Source organism: Octopus bimaculoides, chromosome 4 (genome assembly GCF_001194135.2).
Source record: "Octopus bimaculoides isolate UCB-OBI-ISO-001 chromosome 4, ASM119413v2, whole genome shotgun sequence".
In the NCBI taxonomy this organism is placed as follows: Eukaryota; Metazoa; Mollusca; class Cephalopoda; order Octopoda; family Octopodidae; genus Octopus; species Octopus bimaculoides.
The window spans coordinates 54,477,316-54,486,946 of NC_068984.1; positions in this window are offsets into that span (position 1 = coordinate 54,477,316).

The following is a 9,631-nucleotide window of genomic DNA, read 5'->3' on the forward strand; positions in this document are numbered from 1 at the left end:
TTGTGTTTATCTTAATTTCTCATTTGTGTTTGTGTGTGTGTGTGCAAGCGTGTGTTTGTGTTAAGAGTCATGTCTCCGTCCGTTTGTCTATCCGTTTATCCAACTGTCATACCACACCGTATTTCAATGATTTCATAACTTGATAAATGTATTATCACATCATTTCAACCATGATGTTTTCAACAGAAAAAATTAAAAGAAAGTAATTTTGCTTATATTTTTCCTTTGCTTTATATTTCATTTGAAAAATTTAACACATTTCTGTTATGATGTCATAATGTGCTGATTACTCTTATAATGAGACTAGAAGGTTACTGATACCTGTGGAGAATCTCCTCCCATTACAATAATTTTTTGTAGTCTTAGGATTCTGGAACTCGAAGAAGAAGAGGCTTACAAGTGAGTGCAATTCAATGGTTGTTTATTTGGTTCTCATTTCATGGGGTTTGCTCCCGGCGACCATCTGTATGTCAGCGCGTAGTTCGTTAGCTCAGTTCGTGAAAGGTACATTACCTCTGGAGATAATGGGTAAAGTTAGAGCCGGTTAAGAATCCGCTGTGAGCTGCTAGATTGCTGTGTTGTTCAACGTGAGTGCCAACGCGAGAGAAGAGAACGGGTTGCTCAATAACCTCCTTAAATAGATGTTGCCCATGAGAGCCTCGCTGTGGTCTCGAGCATAGCAAACATGGTTGTAGGCGAGATCTCGCTCTTGTCTCGGACCTGGCAATGGCCGCCGGCGTGATCTCGGTTTCAGGGTTAGGGTTATGAGCATTTTTGCCAAATTTGGTGAAAATCTGTTCAATACACCGCCACAAATTTTTCACCAAATTTGGCCAAAATACTCATAACCCTAAAGCTAAAACCAGTACAAACGCACGAACGATGTCATAAATAACAGTACCGCCGATAGTTGTTGTTGACAAACAACGGCAGTAATTTTATTCAAGGGAAAAGATCCCATTACACCGCCACAACGTGTTGTTGACAAACCACAGCAGTAATTGTTTTCACCTCAATAGACGTCAGTGATTGGTTGATATTGCCGAAATACACAACTTTTAACATGAAATAACTTCGAATATAAACATTTTTCTCTGTTCTATAAGACAAAATATACAAGTATACGAAGTTTTAAAGTGTTTCGGTGGAAAACACACTAAATAAAAACTAAATAAAAAATGGTGTCCGCCAAATTAGAAAGATCCAGTATGGCTACCGTTTGTTAATTTCAAACTTCCCAAAGATGAGGGTTTTCCAGATCCCCCCCCCCCAGTGCCCCTTTGCTCCAAAACGTCCTCCTGTTGCTCCAAATGCACCCCGTTGAGTACCTTTGACTGAGACCATAAATAGTAGAATTCACACGTGAAACATTTGTGAATACATATTCTTAGAAGGATGAATAGAAAATTGGGAAGAGCCAAATGATTATTGAATGTTCTGATTAATGTCAATCATGCCATTTGTCTTACACTAATTGTCAGTTTATTTAATGTTTTATGTCTATAGAACATTTTCAATAATTATAATGGTATTCCTCACATTAAGTTACAATGCTTGAGCTCTATAATTTTCGCCATCCCAACTACGTGACTGTAAAGCTAATCAGTAGAGAAGCGGTACTCTGCATAGAAAGTACAATGCAACAAGTCATTAGTGACTTAGTATTTTGAAAGTGAATGCTTGCTAAGCAGTCTGTAGAGAAGTAGGAAAAGTCCATCTACGCTTTTATTCATGAGACATTCCAACAGTTATATAAAGTTCCTCAAACAGATATGGTGCGTTGTTGAAAGGTTAATAAATGTAAGTCTACTGTAAGATGACTGTGAAAGTATATTGTAAAGAAGTGATAGAGTACGCTGTACAAGCGACGTACTCCAGTGGGAACGCAGTCCAAAGCGAAACAATATAAAGTCATTCTACACTTTGTTTTGTAAATATCATAAATTGTTAATAGCGGGACTGAGTCAGTCCCATTGCTGCTGGTAGTAGCAGGAATAAAGAATTTGCTAATCCAACCTGGAATACGGTATTAGCGGTAAACAATTTTGAAAGGAATGTACGGTATGAAATTAACTAGCACATTAGACAAACATACTAACAGAGAAAGTTGGCGTCGCAACAGGTTAAAAATGAAGTTCAAATATAGTTGTCCTTAGATACGATGAATGTAAAGAGACTTTAGTAGAAAGTGGGTTATACATCTTTAGATGTATACCTGACTTTCCTACTATAAAAATTAGAATATGACGGAACGCTGATTTCCAGACTATCAACTTAAACAACACTTTATTCAGGTGGTAAATATATACATCTTTAGTTCTTGTTGTTACAGCTTCTGTGTGTATAAGCATAGTTGTTGGGACGTTGTTCTGTAGTTGTGAGCGAGCTGTCGAGTGTAAGTCCGAAAGATGTAGAGAGACAGCTTAAATACGTCCATGCTCAATCGCTGGCCAGCGAGAAAGAGAATGAATTGAGCGGGAACGCTTGGTTGTTTAATTCTACGCATGCGCACGGCGTTACTACAAGACGATTAGTTTGTGCGTATGTGTATGCATGTGTGGAGAGAGAAGGAGAGAGATATGAAATAGGTAGGCAAGCGATAGACAGATGGATAGAGCTCTTGTACGCATAGAAAAAAAAAGACTTAGGAGAGAGGAAAAAGCTATTTCTTTATTAGAGTCTTTCTAATTGTCTTCTTTCCTCTATCGTTATTATTGTTTCTGTTTCACTGTCTCCATCTAATTACACCTCTCTTTCGCATTTGCGTTTCTATTACTCATTTCTCCAAGTAAACCTTCTCACGTAGGGTATCTATATTTCCGTTTATTAAACAGGGAAAATACTGTGAGTACAATTCATAGACAATTTCTTAATGGAGTCATGACGAGACAACATGAACTGTGACAATATAATAATAACGAAGGAAATTGTTGCATACAGTGTTCAGGTGCACTTGTGACTGTAGAATAATCCTAACCAGTCGCCCCCAGGTCTGCTCGTTATTGGATGGAATGATCCTAGAAATGACAACGAATGCGTTAAATAAGTTAAAGAATTGATATGAACACGAATTATAATGATTTTGTCCCTTTGCATAACAAATGCAACACCAACATGCATACATAAAAAAAAATATATATATATATATATTACTCTTTTACTTGTTTCAGTCATTTGACTGCGGCCATGCTGGAGCACCACCTTTTAGTCGAGCAAATCAACCCCAGGACTCATTCTTTGGAAGCCTAGTACTTATTCTATCGGTATCTTTATCCGAACCGCTAAGTTACGGGGACATAAACAGACCAGCATCGGTTGTCAAGCGATGTTGGGGAGACAAACACACACAGACACCCACACACACATATATATATATATATACATATACATATATATACGACGGGCTTCTTTCGGTTTCCATCTACCAAATCCACTCACAAGGCTTTGGTCGGCCCGAGGCTATAGTAGAAGACACTTGCCCAAGGTGCCACGCAGTGGGACTGAACCCGGAACTATGTGGTTCGTAAAGAAGCTACTTACCACACAGCGACTCCTACGCCTTGTGAGCTTTTATGTATTCACACGTCCTTGATTCTATATTGATTATTCTTTTTTATTTATACGTGTGAGTGAAAGACATGTACTAAGGACAAACATAGAATTAAACATTTATTGTATATATTTGCATACGCAATTTATACCCCCTCACTATCCGACAAGAGCGCGAATTATGAAGCAAAACAAATTCGCAGTTGAGAGTTAGCTACCTTTATATTGATCTTTTCCATCGAAATCAAATAGATTCAGCATTTTGCCAACCAATGAATATTACGGATAATTTATTGTAAAGTGGAAATTAATTAAATTTACCAAGTTATATGACGCAACTACTGAACTAATCACTCTAGTTTCTTTTTATATCAATGTAATTTCTTTAAGGAGGCTTTTAACTATATATATATATATATATATACGCACACACACACACACACACACATATATATATATATATATATATATATATATATATATATATGTATATATAGTGGTGATTTGTTAACAACTTAATGTGGCAGTCTCAGGAAAGGGAAAACTGATACTGCTATTTAACCCCAGGAAACGCTGTTTCCTGCTGGACATGTGACACAAGCGTTTTGTCTCCTTATGTTTTCAAACAGGGGAGAGGGTTAAATAACAATTCTACTAGCTTGCCACATGAGGATTAAGGCCAGCAAGTTTAGGAAGTTGGGGTTAGTGAATTGCATCAACCCCAGTGCTCAACTGAAACTTATTTTATTAACCCTTAAATGATGAAAAGCAAAGTCAATCTCAGTGGAATTTGAACTCAGAACATAAAAAGCTAGAAGAAATTCTGCTAAGCATTTTGTTTGATGTGCTAACAATTCTGCCAGCTTGCCACCCTTAATGCTAATGATGATGATGATGATCCTTTCTACTATAGGCTCAAAGTCTGAAATTTTTGGGAAAGGAAGTAGTTGATTGCATCAGCTTACTCTTTGACCGGTACCCTGAAAGGATGAAAGGCAAAGTCAACTCCAGTGGAATTTGAACTCAGAATGTAAAGATGGACTAAATGCTGCTAAGAACTTTACCCAGTGTGCTAACAATTTTGCCAGCTTGTCACTTTAGATGATAATGAAAATATTGATTTCAAATTTTTGCACTAGGTCAGCAATTTTGGGGGAGGAGTAAGTCGATTATATTGACCCCAGTGCTTAACTGGTACTTATTTTATTGACCTGAAAAGGTGAAAGGTAAAGTTAACCTTGGTGGAATTTGAACTCAGAATGTAAAGAGGGACAAAATGCTGTTAAGCATTTTGCCCAGCATGCTAATGATTCTACTAGTCCTCTGCTTATAATAATAATAATAATACTTTCTGTTATAGGCACAAGGCCTGAAATTTGTGGGGAGGGGGATAGTTGATCACACCTCAGTACTCAACTGTTACTTAATTTATCGACCCTGAAAGGATGAAAGACAAAGTTGACCTTGGCGAAATTTGAATTCAGTATGTAGCAGTGGATGAAATAGCGATAAGCATTTCATCTGGTGTGCTAAGGATTCTGCCAGCTCGCCACCTTAGAATCTTTTCTACTAAAGGTACAAGGTTTGAAATTTGGTGGGAGAGGACTAATCGATTACATTGACCACAGTGTTTTGCTGGTACTTAATTTATTAACCCCAAAAAGATGAAAGGCAAAGTTGACCTAAGTGGAATTTGATCTCAGAACATAGTGACAGCTGATTTACTGCTAAGCATTTCACCCAGCATGCTAACCATTCTACCAACCCACTGCCTATAATAATAATGATGATGATAACAAATGCTCTGATTCAATATCAGGCAGTGGCTTTCATGGCTTTTGATCTTAACTGATTGGAAGTGTTATCATGTACGTTTTGTCTTGGTACAAAAGATGGGCTACAGCAAATATTCTGCTCAATGCCACAGATTTGCTTCTCAGTTACTTGACCTTAACCACCTGAGCATGTCCCTTAGTGGCTGATGATATGAGCAACTCTGATAACAAGCAGGAGTAGTGGGGAGCACCATAGCCATGTGTTGAGAGGAATTCTTTGAGATTAGAATAATTCACCTCTGGAAACATGGGTGTTTTGTTCATCATTCTGAAACAGACCTTATTCAGGGATCTTTTTTTTGAGTGGGATGGGCTACTTGACCTGAAGAAAATTCTAGGTGTGCCCCTCCTGCAAAGTCATGCTCTGTTTATCTTGATATGAAATCACCATGTTGCACACATATGGTTGTGGTGCATGTGTCTGGTGTACCATTATCAGACAGGTGGTCATGATGAGTATATTGGGCTTCATATAGTGGTACCTCAGTGTCACTTTGATGGCATACATTGCTCTCTCAGTTAATAATGATAATGATAATAATAATAGTTTTAAATTTTGATACAGGGCCAGCAGCTTTTGATGAGGAGGGGAAAGTTGATTACAGCAACCCCAGTACTTGACTGGTACTTATTTTATTATCCTCTTGTAATTTTTATGTTGTGTTCGTGATTACAATCATTATCAGCAAAAACCTGCCAGCCTTCCTTGATATGTGCCAGCCCTTAACAATTTTTGTAGTCAATTTAAGTGGTGTAGGTGGAATTTCTGTTGTCTCTTCTGTATTCTTAGTTTTTTTTTTCTAACAACATCAGCTTCACGTTAGATAAACTTTCTCTCTGGGACTCTAGCAACACAATCACATCATCCTCTATAACTTCTTCAAATCCTACATCATTTGCAAATGTCTCAATATCTTTCCCAATTTGATGTAGACTTTATGCTTGAGGAGAACTTTTAATATCATAGATACAGTCTGGCCATATACTTTTCCAAGCACTAGTCAAAGTTGAATGTTTCACTTCATCTCATGACTCAGCTATATTATCCATAGCATTCATTATGTTGAATTTCTTCCAGAAATCTTTAACTGTAAGTTGTATTCATCATAATCACCATCACCACCATTTAATGTCCACTTTCTATGCTGGCGTGGGTTGGATGGTTTGACTAACTGGTAAGCCAGAGGGCTGCACCAGAATCCAATCTGATTTGCCAACCACTCCAAGAATGTAATGAGTGCTTTTTACATGCCACCGGCATGTACTGTCCTTGCTAATTGCATTGTTGGTACTGTTTAGTCTTTATCAATCCTCATAGACGCAAGATCAAAGACATTACATTCTATTTTTAAAATGCTCAATGACACCTCATTATATGTTTTTATTTGAAATGGATTTGTTTTTCTTCTTCATACTATATATTACTGTTGCTTTGGTGGATCTGTTGGTGCTGATGATAGAAACACACACACATGTACAAAATCACCTTCTTTTATATATAGAATATACATATATATTCTCACATTATGTACATTATATATACATGTATGTAAGTGTATAACGTGATGATAGTTTTCCAAATAGCTGAATATATTTTGTTGTTGTTGTTGGCACTCTGTCGCTTACGACATCGAGGGTTTCAGTTGATCCGATCAACAGAACAACCTGCTCGTGAAATTAACGTGCAAGTGGCTGAGCACTCCACAGACACGTGTACCCTTAATGTACTTCTCGGTGATATTCAGTGTGACACAGTGCGACAAGGCTGACCCTTTGAATTACAGGCACAACAGAAACAGGAAGTAAGAGTGAGAGAAAGTTGTGGTGGAAGAGTACAGCAGGGTTCACCACCATCCCCTGCCGGAGCCTCATGGAGCTTTAGGTGTTTTCGCTCAATAAACACTCACAACGCCCGGTCTGGGAATCGAAACCGCGAGTCCGCTGCCCTATCCACTGGGCCATTGCGCCTCCACAGTTGAATATATACATTGATCTTAAATAAAACACAAGTGCCGATTGAACAAAGAAGTAAGTGTGGTTTTAAATTGTTAACAATAGGAATTTTTGTAAAAGCAAAATTACCATATCCCCAAATTAATGGTCATACTTTACAACTTCTGTAAGTATGAAATCCCACAACCTGAGGTGTCCATAACATGGGTGATGCCTGTACCAGGAAACTCAAAAGTGTCAGAACTACAGAAATTGTTATTGTGGGTGTAGCCCACATCCCGAGGAAAGCATTGTTGACTTGAAAATGTTTGAATCTTAAAATTTTTTTCAAAATTGCAAATATTACAATAAAATTTTAATGAAATCTGAGTTCTCATTATTTAGTTTTCTTTCCTTGATATATATCGATGCTACCTATAAATAACAGCCACAATAAAAAGTCTAACTTGCTGTTTCTTGAAGTCTTTGGGTGATACTTGGAAGTGCTTATATAAACAAAAAGCAACAACAATGAAAACATGATAGCATAACAATTATTTCTAGTTTAGGCACAATGTCAGTAATTTGGGTGGGATAAATAAAGTACTTGACTAGTATTTTATTTTATTGACTCCAAAAAAGATAAAAGACAATTTTGACTACAGTGGGATTTGAACTCAGATTGAAAGAGCTGGAAGAAATACCACAGAGTATTCTTTCATCTGCACAAGCAATTCTGCCAGCTCACTGCAATAATAATCATAATAATAATAATAATAATAATAATCCTTTCTTCTATAGGCACAAGACCTGGAATTTGTGGGGAGGGGATAGACGATCACATTGACCCAGTACTTGACTGGTACTTAATTTATCAATCCCGAAAAGATGAAAGGCAAAGTCAATCATGGCAGAATCTAAACTCAGAATGTAAAGGTGGACAAAATGTTGCTAAGTTATTTTGCCCAGCATGCCAATGATTCTGCCAGCTCACCGCCGTGTAATGATTGTGATATGATAATATTAATTCTTTCTGATTTTGGCACGAGGTCAGCAATTCTGAGGGCAGGGGCTTAGTTAAATACATCGATCTGTGCTAGTATTTGGCTGGTACTTAAAAGCTGAAAAGCAAAGCTGACCTCAGCAAGATTTGAACTCAGAATGTGAAGAGCTGGGAGAAATGCTACTAAGCATTTTAGTACTGTTAAGAATTCTTTCTACTATAGGAACAAGGCCTGAAATTTTGCGAGAACAGGTTAGATGATTAAATCAACTCTAGCACTCAGCTGGTACTTATTTTATCAGCCCCAAAAAGGATAAAAGTAAAGTTGCTCTTGGTGGAATGTAAAGATGGATAAAATGCCACTTAGCATTTTAATAACAATCCCTTCTACTATAGGCGCATAGCCTGGAATATAGAGGAGGGGCTGCTCAATTACGTCCAGTGCTCAATAGGTACCTATTTCATTGACTCCAGAAGGATGAAAGGCAAAGTTAATTTTAGCAGAACATAAATTTAGAAAAAATGTTGCTAAGGATTTTGTTCAGGTTATTAACAGTTCTACCAGCTCACCACCTTCATTTTAATAATGATAATAATAATGCTTTGAAATTTTGGCCCAAGATCAGCAATTTCAGGTGTGGGATAGGTCGATTACATCGACCCAAGTGCTCAACTGGTACTTATTTTATCGACCCTGATGGGGATGAAAAGCTAAGTCGACCTCGATGGAATTTGAACTTAGAATGTGAAGATGTATGAAATGCCATTAAGCATTTTGCCCAGTGTGCTAGTGATTCTACCATCTCATTGCCTTCATTTAAATAACGATAATAATAATCCTGTCTACTATAAGCACAAGGCCTGAATTTTTTGGGGAGGGGGGAGGCTAGTCAGTTAAATCACTCCCAGTGCTCAACTGGTACTTATTTCATCAACCCTGAAAGAATGAAAGTCAGTTGACTTCGGTGGAATTTGAACTCAGAATGTAGCAACAGATGAAATACTGTTAAACATTTTGCTTGGCATACTAATGATTCTGCCAGCTCACCGCCTTAATAATAATAATAATAATAATAATAATAACAACAACAACAACAACAACAACAACAACAACAACAACAACAACAACAACAACAACAACAACAACAACAACAACAACAACAATCATGCCTCCTCATTGATATGACTGTCCCAATCGATATAAACGTATCTGTCAAGACCTACCAAAAACTGAGCAAATATAAAGATATTGAAATAGAAATTAGCAAAATGTCGAATCTGAAGGCGAAAACAATACCTATTGTCATAGGTG